Genomic DNA, 14,826 nt, shown 5'->3' with positions numbered 1-14,826 from the left:
AACATCTGGTAGAACTCCCCTGGGAAGCCATCTGGTCCTGGACTCTTATTTGTTGGGAGATTTTTGATAACCGATTCAATTTCTTCACTGGTTATGGGTCTGTTCAAGCTTTCTAGTTCCTCCTGATTGAGTTTTGGAAGAGTGTGGGTGTTTAGGAATTTGTCCATTTCTTCCAGGTTGCCCAATTTGTTGGCATATAATTTTTCATAGTATTCCCTGATAACTGTTTGTATCTCTGAGGGATTGGTTGTAATAATTCCATTTTCATTCATGATTTTATCTATTTGGGTCATCTCCCTTTTCTTTTTGAGAAGCCTGGCTAGAGGTTTATCAATTTTGTTTATTTTTTAAAAAAACCAACTCTCGGTTTCGTTGATCTGCTCTACAGTTTTTTTAGATTCTATATTGTTTATTTCTGCTCTGATCTTTATTATTTCTCTTCTTCTGCTGGGTTTAGGCTGCCTTTGCTGTTCTGCTTCTATTCCCTTTAGGTGTGCTGTTAGATTTTGTATTTGGGATTTTTCTTGTTTCTTGAAATAGGCCTGGATTGCAATGTATTTTCCTCTCAGGACTGCCTTCGTTGCGTCCCAAAGCGTTTGGATTGTTGTATTTTCATTTTCGTTTGTTTCCATATATTTTTTAATTTCTTCTCTAATTGCCTGGTTGACCCACTCATTCTTTAGTAGGGTGTTCTTTAACCTCCATGCTTTTGGAGGTTTTCCAGACTTTTTCCTGTGGTTGATTTCAAGCTTCATGGCATTGTGGTCTGAAAGTATGCATGGTATCATTTCAATTCTTGTATACTTATGAAGGGCTGTTTGGTGACCCAGTATATGATCTATCTTGGAGAATGTTCCATGTGCACTCGAGAAGAAAGTATATTCTGTTGCTTTGGGATGCAGAGTTCTAAATATATCTGTCAAGTCCATCTGATCCAATGTGTCATTCAGGGCCCTTGTTTCTTTATTGACCGTGTGTCTAGATGATCTATCCATTTCTGTAAGTGGAGTGTTAAAGTCCCCTGCAATTACCACATTATTATCAATAAGGTTGCTTATGTTTGTAACTGTTTTATATATTTGGGGGCTCCGGTATTTGGCGCATCGACATTTATATAATTGTTACCTCTTCCTGATGGATAGACCCTGTAATTATTATATAATGCCCTTCTTCATCTCTTGTTACAGCCTTTAATTTAAAGTCTAGTTTGTCTGATATAAGTATGGCTACTCCAGCTTTCTTTTGGCTTCCAGTAGCATGATAAATATTTCTCCATCCCCTCACTCTCAATCTAAAGGTGTCCTCAGATCTAAAATGAGTCTCTTGTAGACAGCAAATAGATGGGTCTTGTTTTTTTATCCATTCTGATACCCTATGTCTTTTGGTTGGCGCATGAAATCCATTTACATTCAGTGTTATTATACAAAGATACGTGTTTAGAGTCATTGTGATGTCTGTAGGTTTTATGCTTGTAGTGATGTCTCTGGTACTTTGTCTCACAGGATCCCCCTTAGGATCTCTTGTAGGGCTGGTTTAGTTTAATGTTTTTTATTTTTTGAGACAGAGAGAGACAGAGCACGAATGGGGGGAGGGTCAGAGCGAGAGGGAGACACAGAATCCGAAGCAGGCTCCAGGCTCTGAGCACAGGTTCTGAGCCTCAGCACAGAGCCCGAAGTTACTTTTCTTTTAGATGGTGCAGTTTTATAATCTTTTCTTTCAGTAAAAAAAAATGTTGATGTGAGTTTTTCCCTTTAATTAAACTAATTTCCTACTGTTAAACTTATTTGGTCATTTTAATCAAGAATTGAGGAGAGAAATAGACACGAGCACTCATGTGAACATGTTACCTTGAATTTAACTGATAATCTCTTTTTCTACCATAAACACATGCAGGTTTTATGGGTTCAATCTTTTATTTTAACTTCTGATTGGAAATTCTCAGACAAAAATCTCATCATTGGTTTTTGATGAATCACTCACAGCAAGATTTACATACAGAAGCCTAATAATGGCTGGTTGTCAGTGAATCAGGTTTATGCATTGTGTGGTCTTTAACATCTCTGAGTAGGTTAATAATAAACAGTTATGGGGGGGAAATAAAAGCACTGGATATCTTACAATTTTTTCCCCAAATCTTGAAAATGCTGGCCTCCATCAAATATACTCCATCAAGTTACATATGTTTCTGCTACCAAGAGCATACAATGGGACAAGAGAGGAAATCAGAGGTGTGAAGGAAAGCAAGTGGTTTTCTTTAAAAACATGAAATATCAAGACCCCCAGGAAACACTAGGATAGACAAGAGAAAATAAATCCAGCTTTTTTTTTTTTGTTCTCATTCAAATCAAACGTAAAGGAAATTGTTGGTCTCCCTCTTCCATGGTATATATTTTCACTTAATTATTTTCTATAATAGTGATCCAGACTCAACCACGCTCTGGGAACTGTCCATCTGCTTGAAAATTCCCAAAGCAAGCCCCATGAAGGTTAGCTGTTAAAAGCTTTATGGATAAGAACTGAGATGGTTTCTGGTTGTAAATTCTATGGCTGCATCATCGATTTAGTGGCTCTATTCTTGAATTCCATGCTAGTTGAATTATGGAGACTGAACTTGTTCTGCCTCTGCCAGACCATATTCCTCTAACCTTTCTGAACATGATGGTGTCTAGTTCCCACATTACAATCTGAGGAGACTGTTTTTTCCTAAGTGTGTACCTAATTCTTATAGGAGCTCAAAAGATTTAAAAAAAAATGTGAGCAAAAAGAGAGTAATTCAGAGCTATACCCACAATTCAAAATAGAGAAAATTTGTAGATTTGCTGTGGTCTTTTATGACTTTCTGCTATCAGGCTATTTCCATCATAAAAAGAAAAGAAAAGAAAGCTCCCATATGCATAAAATGAATGTCACTAAGGCACACTATCTCAAGGTACTATAGTGCTGAAGAGCTCTGGAATTCCTGAAGAGGTAGGCATGCAACAAAGGAATTGCATTAGGGGAGGCAGCAAGCTATAAAACCCCGTTTTCTCTTTTGGGAAGGTCATTGTGGCAAACTTTTCCTCCTTTATGATAGGAAGATGCAACCAAAGGCAGATTCCTAGACGCTAACACTGCGATCCTATTGCCATCATTAACCCTCCCCATCTGAGGGTCTAGTGGTGGGGGGGAGGGGATGATAACCCACAAGTCCAATAAATGTTGCACATAAACAGTAATGCAGTAATAGTGTCAAATTTTTTGGTCAGGCAATTAAACTTTATGCCAAACTAATTCAATTTTGCTCCTGTTTTATTAAGTCTTACAGAAAAAAAAAAAAAAAAGAAACCTGTTCTCTCTGGTAAATCACAAGTTTCACAACACATTTCTTAATACAAGCTACTTGTTCTGCTATTTTGATATATTAAATATCCAGCAACAAATTTCTGGGGTCATAAATCTACAGTGATAAAATTAATCCTATCACTGAAGACAAATAAATATTTTATTGCAGTTTTATGAGCTTTTGTTCCCTCTTCACTTGCAAGTAGATGTTGTTTAGTGGTACGAAGACATTTTGCTTTTGTAAAATGTGCTAGAAACAATATAGTAATAACAGAATTCATATCTACAAAACTTGTGCTCCCTTAAGATTGAAATTCAGGCACATCAGTCCCCCCCCCCCGCCCCAGATTTATAAAGAATAGTTTGCCAATGGAAAATATCCCGTCACTATGTTCAACTTGATTTATATTCTGAAATCTTTTCATCTCAAGTGTGGGCACTAATTCTTTTACATGACACTTTTGTTATTGTTGTCATTAGCAAAAAAAAATTGAATTGTGGAAGGGGAGAAAGTGCAAAAAAGCAAATACTCACCAAGATGTAATTCTTCTAATTTTTCAGATTGTGCACACCCTGGAGGTTACAATGAAAGTTTTATATGCAGAACTGTTAGCAAGAATTGTAAGCATTAGGAAAGGGGAAATCTCCAGGATAAACTGGCTCTCTGACATCTGTAGAAACTTCAATAGGGTTGCCTACTTTCAGAAAACCTCCCACAAAAACATAGAAATTTAGTATGGAAAAAATCAAGTAGTTTATTCCTTCCCATATACAATCTTTACAAGGAAACAGGTTTAGAAATGGTAGATTACCTACCCTGAAAATATTTTATGCCAGAACTAGGACCAGACTTGAGTAATCTGCCTGCAAATCGCTTAAATTTAGTAGTTTAAAAAAATAATAATGCATTAATTGCTAAACATTTTATAAGACATTTTGCAAATTTCGATTAGGCAAAAAGTCCACAAGAGTACGAGTACTCTGATCTAACCTGTTCATCATGCACTTTGGCCTTTCTAAAACGACCTTTGCTGTTTCTTTTCTTTTCTTTTTTTAATACGAAACTTATTGTCAAATTGGTTTCCATGTAACACCAAGTGCTCATCCCAACAGGTGCCCTCCTCAATACCCATCACCTTTGCTGTCTCTATAACACAGTCTTGCTTGAGATATTGCTTACCGCTTTCCTACGTTCATAATCTTTCACTTCAGATACATTTTCTTGTTTTATATTAAAAATTTTTAAATGTTTTATGTATTTTGACAGAGGGTCAGAGCGTAAGTGGAGGAAGGGGAGGGAGAGGGAGACACAGAATTGAAAGCAGGCTTCAGACTCTGAGCTGTCAGCACAGAGCCCTGACATGGGGCTGGAACCCTCGAACCATGAGCTCATGATCTGAGCTGAAGTCAGCCACTTAATTGACTGAGCCACCCAGGTGCCCCCAGATACATCCTCTTCTTGAACCAATCCCCATCTTTCCAGGCTCAAATTGTGCAGGCAGAGAGACATAATTAGAAATGAGACTATTCAAAAGCACTTTTATCTCTGGCAAGAAGTAATGTGTATATGCCAACTTCACTTTATAGTCTAGCAAACTGCAAAGAATACTAAAATAATTTGCAAAGTACCATGTAGATGAAAGAGATGGGATATAATAATAAATAGTGTGGGTGGGGGGAGTGAATAGGGAAGGGAACTTTCACTTCTAGCCAAGACAAAATACCAGAGACCTGATTAACCTTTCCCACCAGAAACACACAAACAATAAAAGGAAATAAAACATGTGAAACAAACGGTTTTGAGATCCTGGATATCAGGCAATGAAGGAAAGTGATCCTTCAAAATGAGAAACAAAAAGGGTGAGCCCTAAAATTTCCCCAGCCCACTGACTTGAGAAAGAGTCCAGGTTGTTATGCGTGAGGTCAAACCCAGGTTGCACCCAGGAAATTCCTTGAGTTGAAAAGTTGGTGTTGAGAGTCTGGAGGAAGATCGCTAGAGGTCCCAGCAAAGAGTATCAAAGAAAAGAAAGGTGCACAGAAAGAGAACTCTTTAATAAGAACCGGCCAGACACTGTATTCCCTAGTCTCTTTTTTTTTCACCTGCTTTGGCCAATGAGATATAAGGAAATGCTATATGTAGAACTTAACAGATAAAGAAGACATTTTCCTACTGGCTAGAAATTTAGTGTGATAGTTCGTTAGAGCAATCTTCTTCGGCAGTGAAGCCAATCTGCAAAACCACAAACATCTAAACCTTTGTGTCTTTAACCCATAGTGATAATCTGCAGAGACATCCACCATCCTATTTGGGGCTCGGCTCTTCGTCCACATAGGTTCCCAAGGTCACGTAAGTCAATTTCACACACATCATCTGTTCACATCTGAGAGCTCTCTTTCTTGCTACTCACCTTCCTTACCTGCACATTGGGCACACTGGAGAGAGAGTATTCTGTTGCTTCTACAACATAACGTTAAGGTATGGGAAACTCAGTGGAAAGGTAGAAGACTTTACACAACAGAGAATTTTTATTCTTGTAACATGCTGTCTCTGCAAGATCTACCTGGGAATTGAGACTTAAACCTACTTGGGGATTTTCTACCCTTCCCTCAACCTTTCTGGTAAACAACCCATGCAGGGTGGCACAGCGATCTTACCTAGGGGACCCACTACTGTTGATTTCTTTTCTGTTTCTCGTTTTTCTTAGTGGACAGCAAGAATGTTTTGCTCTTACTAAAGTATTATCCAAAAATACTTTTTCTATGCCTGGAGCCATTTCTGTTTCAACAAGGATCCAGGTTTTTGAAAATCAGAAGTCAAGAGGAGACAATCCATATGACCCTGATTTCCATTGTTAAATCCTTTCCTTGATTCGCTGAACAGAGAAAAAAATGGCTAAGATAAAAAAAGAAAGTTGGAAATTTCAGGAGAAATGAATCAGGGAAGATATGAAAAGATTATCCTCCCACACTAGATTTCATGACCCTCAAGCTTTCCCCCTGGTTTTTGAACACATGGGTGCTCTGATCTAGAGAAGGGATGATTAACAATTTTGGCAGCTTTCTCATTTTATTTTATCTTCTTAGAAAATGTTCCCTTTGGTTTTCTAATAAGTAAAAATAGTTTATAATGAGTGCTTAGCTTCCTTATAGTGAAAAGTTGCCCTTTCTGCTTTGGTGGTGCAGACTTTCAGACATACTAAAAAATGAGGCATGAAATAACCAAGTGGAACTCACTGAAAAAAGCAGGGAATGAATGCTCAACGAAAGCCCATGCAGACAGGATGAAGAAACCACAGCCTCTACAAATCCACAGAAGATGAACATGGCATGGCCGAGACATTGAGGGAACTCTGGACCCGTCATCCAGGAATGGAAACTCTGAAAAGAGCTAAGGAAAAACAGGTTGCACAAATCACTACTTTAAAAGAAAACATATGAAAGCAAAGTAACCCATTCCTTTATTCTCCTCTCTCTTCTCAATTACATTTGGTTTTTACAGAAAAAAGGAACCAAGCAAGCTTTCGCTAGCAGCCACCCTCTCCCCATCCTACCATCCCACAGTCGCCCTCGCCAATAAAAAATCATGTGATTTGCTGAGCAATTCTAAAGTCATAGCAGGGTAATATTTTGACATGTTACTTGACATGTCTTTGTCCAAGTTTTGTTGTGTTCATTGACTGCCCTACTGTCAATGGTTCGGCCATTCTGGCAGCTTTCGTTATGCCTTGCCCTTCAGGGTAGGCAGGAATAAGCAGCCACATTCTTTGTTGGGTTACTGAAAACTTACTGAAAAGGCAATTTATTGAAAATAAAAACCTTTGTGATTTCTAACACTTGTGAATTTTGAGAGAGCAAGTCATTTTGGGTTTAAGAGGTTTAAGCAAGTGTTTGTGGATTTAATACAGCTTTTATTTAAAAACAGAACAAAACCAAAACAGAGTATGGAAGATACAGGTTGATGAAATGAGAGCTGTTTTCACACCATACAGCAAAGAGAGAGATAGAAACAGTTCCTGGACTAGAGCAATGATCTTGAAGAGGAGAGAAACTAGGGCTAGAAAAATTAAGCGTCTGGCTTGGGTATCTATTCTCTGTTTATGCTCATGTTTAGTACCTGCCAACACTGTGGTTGAAACTTTAAGGATGGAAATAAGAAAGCAGAAAAGACTTATGTCTCGATGCCCAACTGGAAGTTTTGGAAGAGACGGTCTCCCAACATGAATGATGATCATAATAGATTACAAATGATGACATACACTCTGTCATGACAAAAGCTTTTAGAACAATCAGAGATAGAAAAAGTATTTCAATGTAACAATGTGTAAATAGTGATAACATCTATACAAAATAATACCAGGTCAGAAGCACTTGTAGAATAGTGATGTCAGGAGCTCTGTAGATCCTCTTCCCAGTAAACTAAAGTAACATGAAAAGCTAAAAAAAAAAAAAAAAAAAAACACCCTTTTAAATCCCCCGAAAGTCATTCAGTAAGTGGAGAAATATTTATTCAACAAAAGCTAAATCTTGGCAGCAAGAACAGAAATAGTCAGTAAATTTGAGCCATGACTTTCTCCCTTTATCTCCCCAGGTCAGAATGATGGAATCTCTACTCTAAGCATGTGAAGCTAAGAGGATGGGGAGCTCTTTCACTACAGCTCCAAGTGTAGTGTTAGGGCATCTCCCCAAGAGGGGCAGGCTACCAGTATTTCTCATCCCTGCCTCTCCCAGCTCCATATTGCAGAAGCTCTATTCCAGCCAAAACTGACACAGAAGTTATGGGTCCTCTTTCTCCCCCAGTCCCTTGTCATAGGAAGTTCTTTACTAGGCATGAGAGGCTGTGAATACTGGGTCCTAATCATTCTTGACCCATTTCATGTGCATAGCAAAAATTACATAAGAGAAGAAAGCCAAGAAGACCAGAGGCTTTCTTTGCCTAGAACTCTGTTCATAGAACATGGATGTCCCTGTAAGTGAAATGGGTTACTGTCCTCACCCCACCTCTGGAGCACTGGCATCCATGTTCTTCCCAGTTCTTCCCAGGGGGAAGAGGAAGGTCATACGGACAAACTCTCCATAGTTCTCCCTAAAAGACGCACTTCATATGGGACAGAGTGTGGAGAAGTTCAAGTGTAAGGGCATGATAGAAAACAATGGAGATTTTGACAGTGAGCAATTAGTAGGGGGCTTGTGACTCTGTAACAGCAGTAAGAGAAAAGACAAAACAGCTAGAAGGTTAACAGAAATAACTGAAGAAAGAAGCAGCAAAGAAGGGCTCTCCTGGGATTGAAGGAAGCCTTAAGGTTTAGCCTCAAAGTCTCTTCCTACAAACCGGAGTCAGACCATTTTTGTTCAGATAGGATTGGGTCAGACTTCAGAGTCATTTATTTATCAGCGGGTTGCCAAAAACAATAGAGCAATCAGCTAGAAATGAGCGTAGACTAACTGCTGGGTCTGATACCAATATAGGCAGAGCCAGTAGCTTAAGAGGGCATTCATGGAAAGAGACAGTCAAAGTAAAACTATTGTCAAGCCAGTGGAGTAGAAGTTAGGGTACCTGTGTACATGGCCACAGTTGCACTCTCTGAGAAGCAACGTCAGAGGTGGCACATTTTGGGAAAAATAGTTTTCACTCAACTAGTTCAGTCATGTACCCCCCAAAATAAACAAGTAAGCAAACAACGACAGCCCTGGAGGTAGGGTGACAGTATCAGAGTTTCTACAATATATTACCAAAATATCCAGTTTTGAACAAAAAAAAGGTGAATTATGAGACAAGCAAATAAACAAGAAGGTGTAACCTACACTCAGGATTTAAAAGGGTAAACAACAGAAACCGCCTTTAGTGGAGCCTTAAAGTTGTGCTTAGCAGACAGTAGCTATTATAAATATGTTCAAGAACTAAAGGAATCCAGGCTTAAAGAATTAGAGGAAGGTATGATGCTAACGTCTCATCTATTAGAGAATATTAATGAAAAATAAAAGTTATAAAATGAACCAAAAGGAAATTCTGGAGTTCGGAAGTCTAATACCAAATTACAAAATGTGCTTGAGGGGCTCAAGAGTATACAGGAGTGGAGAGAAGAACAAATCAGTAACCATGAAGCTAGATTAGTAAGGATCATCCAATCTGAGAGCAGAAAGAAAAAAAGAATGAGGAAAAAATAACAAGAGCCCTGGAGAAATGGAGCATCCAACTAAACACACTAACATACAGTTCATCCTCATTATTCATGGATTCTGTATTTGTGAAATTGGCTACTCGCTAAAATTTATTTGTAATCCCCCAAATTAATATCCATGGCAATATTCAGTCATTCGCCAACATGTGCCGAGCAATGAAAGATTTGAGGCACCCGACGTACACGTTCTCACACACAGTCTTTTTTGTTTTTAATGTTTATTTAATATTGAGAGACAGAGACAGAGCATGAGCGGGGGAGGGGCAGAGAGAGAGGGAGACTCAGAACTTGAAGCAGGCACCAGGCTCTGAGCCATCAGCACAGACCCCGAAGCAGGGCTCGAACCACAAACCGCGAGATATGACCTGAGCTCAAGTTGGATGCTTAACCGACTTAGCCACCCAAGTGCCCCTCACACACATTCTTAAACACATTCCGAGGTCACTGAAGGCAACATGCTGCCTTATTGTTTAAGTGTTCATACCGTAAACAGTGTCTTTTTTGATGTATATTTAATGCCAAGCCTTGTGCAGTTTTGTGTTTTTGTTGTGATTTTGCCATTTTAAACTCTCTTCAAGTGCAGTTCTAGAGTTCTGTTTAGTATCCCTTAGCACAAGAAGGCTGTGATGTGCCTTATTAGAAAATATGTGTTAGATAGGCTTCACTCAGGCTTAGTTACAGTGGTGTTTACCATGTGTTCAATGTTAATGATTCCACAGTGCATTACATTCAGGAAAAAGAAGAGGAAATCTGCTATTTTGTACATGGGACTGCTCCAGAGAGTGCTAAAGTAGTATGTATAGTACATAATGAAGCTACAGAAAAGGTAGAAAAGCAGCTAAATTTGAGGATTCAAGAATTGATGATCAAGAAAAAGATCTTCTTTTAATTTTTTTAATGTTTATTTATTTTTGAGAGAGAGAGAGACAGAGTGAGACAGAGCATGTGTGGGAGAGGGGCAGAGAGAGAAGGAGACACAGAATCTCAAACAGGCTCCAGGCTCTGAGCTGTCAGCACAGAGCCCAACACTGGGGCTTGAACCCATGAACTGCAAGATCATGACCTGAGCTGAAGTCAGACACTTGACGCTTAACCAAATGAGCCATCCAGCCCCCCAAGAAAAAGATCTCTCTTGTATCTTTAATATTTGAGGAATATCTGTCTTGCATCTAAGAACATTTAAGGAATAAAAGATTCATAAATGTAGCTAACAACCCCTTGTATGGTTTTGTGCACCATTTAGATGTGGGATTTGATCTATTCTCAAGATTTCATTTGAGGACTCTTTATGGCTGGCCTAGAAGTGGCCTACAGTCCTGATAATAATCATTGAGATTAGTATTTGTGTCACAGCACCCAGATGTGTAATAATCCCCAGTCTTAAATGTTGTTTCACAGCTATAGTTCTAGCAAACAATACAATAAAGTATCTTCCAACAAATATAGAAGAAAGTCTGCAACTTAAGTTGAAATGATTATTGACAGAAACATTATACACAACCATGACCATAAAAAATACACAGATACAGATTTATCCTGTGTTCAGATGATAATAGAGTCTTTCTCAGGTAACACTGATGAATCAAGAAAGGGCTGAAACGTGATAACAAAATGATTTTCTCTTCCTGTGTGGTTTTTAAAAAACGTTTATTTATTTATTTTGAAAGAGAGAGAGAGAGAGAGAGGGAGAGTTGGTGCCCATGAGTTGGGAGGAGGGCAAAGAGAAAGGGAGAGAGAATCCCAAGCAGGTTCCATGATGACAGCACAGAGCCCCACGTGGCACTTGATCCCACAAAACATGAGATCGTGACCTGAGTCAAAATCAAGAGTTGGTCACTTAACCAACTGAGCCACCCAGGCATCGCATCTATTCCTGTGTTAAACAATACTGGGGCTAGGCATACTTCCTCTGACTCCATTAAATAATATCGAGAATAAGCAAAGTAAACTTAGGTACTTGCTCCAGGACATACTTGCTCCTGGGAGATAGGACTATAAACAAACAAGAATAGCTTACTTACAGAGACTAACAGCTTACTCATCATACCCACTTCAAGACCCTCACTTCTCTGTGCATGCCAATCGAAAATAGTAATTTCATAAACTCTGCCCAGTCCCAACCAGTTCCCCTCCTGGTAAGACCCAACTTAAAATTCCCCCTTTCATAACCTAAAAGTATACAAATATTACCCACCTCCCAGATTTTCCCCTTCTGAAGTGCCACAAAGACTCTGTCAAAGTTGTAGTTTCCTTTATTACAGTAACCAACTTAGCTTTGTTGGATTAACAGAATTTTCTCCTGGTCTTTTGGAGAATTGACAGTTGTCATACTGATTTTTATATCCTATGAGACAAAGATAGGCTCTTAAGCTCTATTCTCTCGGTATATGTCAGGAAGTGCCAAAAGATAATTGCCGCGTTTACCAGACAGTCAGAGAAACTTATTGAACTGAAATAAGTCTTATATTTTTACCAATAGCTATAGTGCAAAAATAAAAGCCTTATATGCTCATGCTTTTGAGACTACAAATATTTTGTTTCATTGCTTTTTAATTAATTTGGAAACTATCTAACATGGAAAAATGAAACTCAGAGAATCATATCAGCCCAGAGAGAAGAAATAAAAATTGCTAGGTTTTAGGAAGATACGGTTTAAAAAGAAAAAGAGAGACCATGTAGAAGGACTTTGAACTAAACCATGATGTGATTAGTAATCTGTTCCTAAGAGGGGCATAAAGATATCTGAAGGCATGGGAATGTATTTATTCGTTCAATAAATATGTTTTAATAGCCACTACAGGCTGAATACAATTTTTGGAATTGTATGGCAGTGTAAGGCGGTGAATAAAACAAACATGATCCCTAACTACATGGGACTTGTGTTTTAGTGGTGAAAAGGCAATCTTTAAAAGGAAATATACACACATATATAGAATTACGATTTTTGGTTAGTACTAGGAGGTAAAAGAGACTCAAAATAGACTCAAAGGGTACTGGGAAATTAAGTAAACTTTGTGGAAGGCATGGCATAAGATTAAGTTCGGATGTAGATTTTTTTTTTCTACTTTGACTAGAAGGATTAGGGCTAAATTTCCTAGCAGTTGGAAATGTGCAAATCTCCCAAAAACTGAGAATGGAAATTCAATTGTCTTACATAATGGGAAGTAACAGATAACAGGAATGAGACCTCTTTTTATCAGTCTTGTAACCAATGATGCACTAAGTTTGGAGAGAAAGGACTGAGAGTGTGTAAAACTGCCACCACTAGAAATTCTATTCTTGTGTACCATTTTCAAACACTTAGGCAAAGTTATTGCGAAAGAAGTTGGAATTAGGACCTATTATGAAACCCTAAAGGAAACCAAGTTTACTGGCATAACAATCTAACTTACTGATTTAATTACACATTATCATTAAATGCATTTCACATTGCTTATCTAAAATGTCCAGGGTATAACTTGTTCTGTATTAATGAATTTAGATATCTTACCTCCAAAAGAATGCACAAATAGGATAAAAAGCATTTTAGCATGAAATGACACACAAATACACACACACATTCACCCAATCACAATTTAATACTTTTAAAAACATTTAAATTTTTAAAAATTGGACCTTATATGCATGATAAATGACAGGTGCTTTATAAGATTTTCAGTAAATCCCACAATTCAATAATGCCACTTACAAAGGAGGAAATTATAGCTGAAAATGAAATAAATTCCTAAAGGTCCATGGCTGAGTAATTGGGTAAATGAGTTTTGATGTCAGGCTTGTTTGGATACAAGAACGCATGCTTTCTTTTCTTGGCTACTTGTTCTCACGGAGTAATGCTGAACTTAACATTTGTCAAAAATTCCTAGATATGATCCACCAGGATATAAAAGTGGGAGAAAGTAAGACCCAACCTATGATACCTTTAGACAGACAAACAGGGTACCATAACATACAGAGTTTTCACTGCCACATCAGGAAAACTCAAAACGTTTGAGAACACACCTGTGATTTGCAAATTGTTGATAGAAGTGTGAATTTGTGAAATTCCTAAGGAGGTAAAGTTGGCAGAATCTATTAAAATGACAAATACAGAAACCTTGGAACCAAGGATTGTAAATTTGAGCTTGTCATGTCCCTGGCCTTCTGGGAAAGGAATCCTCTTCTGATCCTCTGTCCTGCTCTTTCTTACAAGCCTGCTCAGTATTTTCACCAGCTTCTCAGTAACTGGATTGGTTCTCTTCTGAATGCACTTGTCACCTAGAACCATATTCCTAGTAGTCTTGACCTTGAATATTTCCTAGAATCTCTGGCCACCCTGCCCAATTCACTTGATAAGACTCCTTAGAGACACTTGCCCCCAAAAAAGTGTGAACCCATAATAACCTTTTCATGATATGCAGTGGCTGTGGGTTACTGCGCCCCAGTAGCCAGATTTATAACCCTCCCTCCATCTCTGTTCCCTTTGTGCAGTGCGATGGACAGATTGGAGCATACTCTGCAACTGGGTTTTCTCAGTAAAAATACTGACTCTACTGCACCCCATCAGGCACGACACTAATTCACTGACGTCAAGAAAGGAATGTTTTTGAAATATTTTCTATAAGGTTAAGTCCTCTGCTGGCAAACTTCTACATATATTATCTGATTCAGTCTCCATTGAAGACCTGTAGTGTAGCTATTATTACCTTCATTTTCTGTTGAATAAACCAAGACCTAGAGACAGTACCTTTTTAAGGTCATATGTTAAAGATTGAGCTGGGATTAGAGCCGTGATCTTCGCTTTCAATCCAGTGCCATTTTTTAATTAAACCTCATGGCCTCTAAACCACCTTTCTTTTAATCAGAAAGGGATATTCAATCAAAAGTCAAGTTTCCATTTCAGCAGCTTTAATGAATATAGAAGATGTTTTCTCTATACAACTTCATGACTCCTCGGATACTGTATAAATTCATTGTCCAATGGATTTTAATATCTTTTGTATATTCCTTTGTGTTGTGTTACATTGGCCTTTTGTTTTTGTTTTCCACCACATCAAATCTAGGCCTAAGTCAAAACATGATTAATTTCTTCATTTATGAAATATACTAGAGTATTTTTCTTTGCAAATCAATCATATGCTATGCCTTTTCTAGGTCTGAAACACAGGCAATCTCTGTATTTTGGCAGTAGGTGACTTATGAAGCCCTACAAATGGAACTTGCCATCTGTTTGATAGCTAAGGATTTCAGGCTTGATTTGTCAAAAAGATATTTAATCTGTATTGATAAGTATAGGTTTCTATAGTCATTTTTAATTTTTATGAGTTTAGAGGATATCTCTGTACATGAC

The sequence above is a fragment of the Prionailurus bengalensis genome, unplaced genomic scaffold, assembly GCF_016509475.1.
Source record: "Prionailurus bengalensis isolate Pbe53 unplaced genomic scaffold, Fcat_Pben_1.1_paternal_pri Un_scaffold_89, whole genome shotgun sequence".
NCBI lineage: Eukaryota > Metazoa > Chordata > Mammalia > Carnivora > Felidae > Prionailurus > Prionailurus bengalensis.
The sequence above is the reverse complement of the archived record's forward strand: the minus strand, read 5'-3'. Positions refer to the sequence as shown.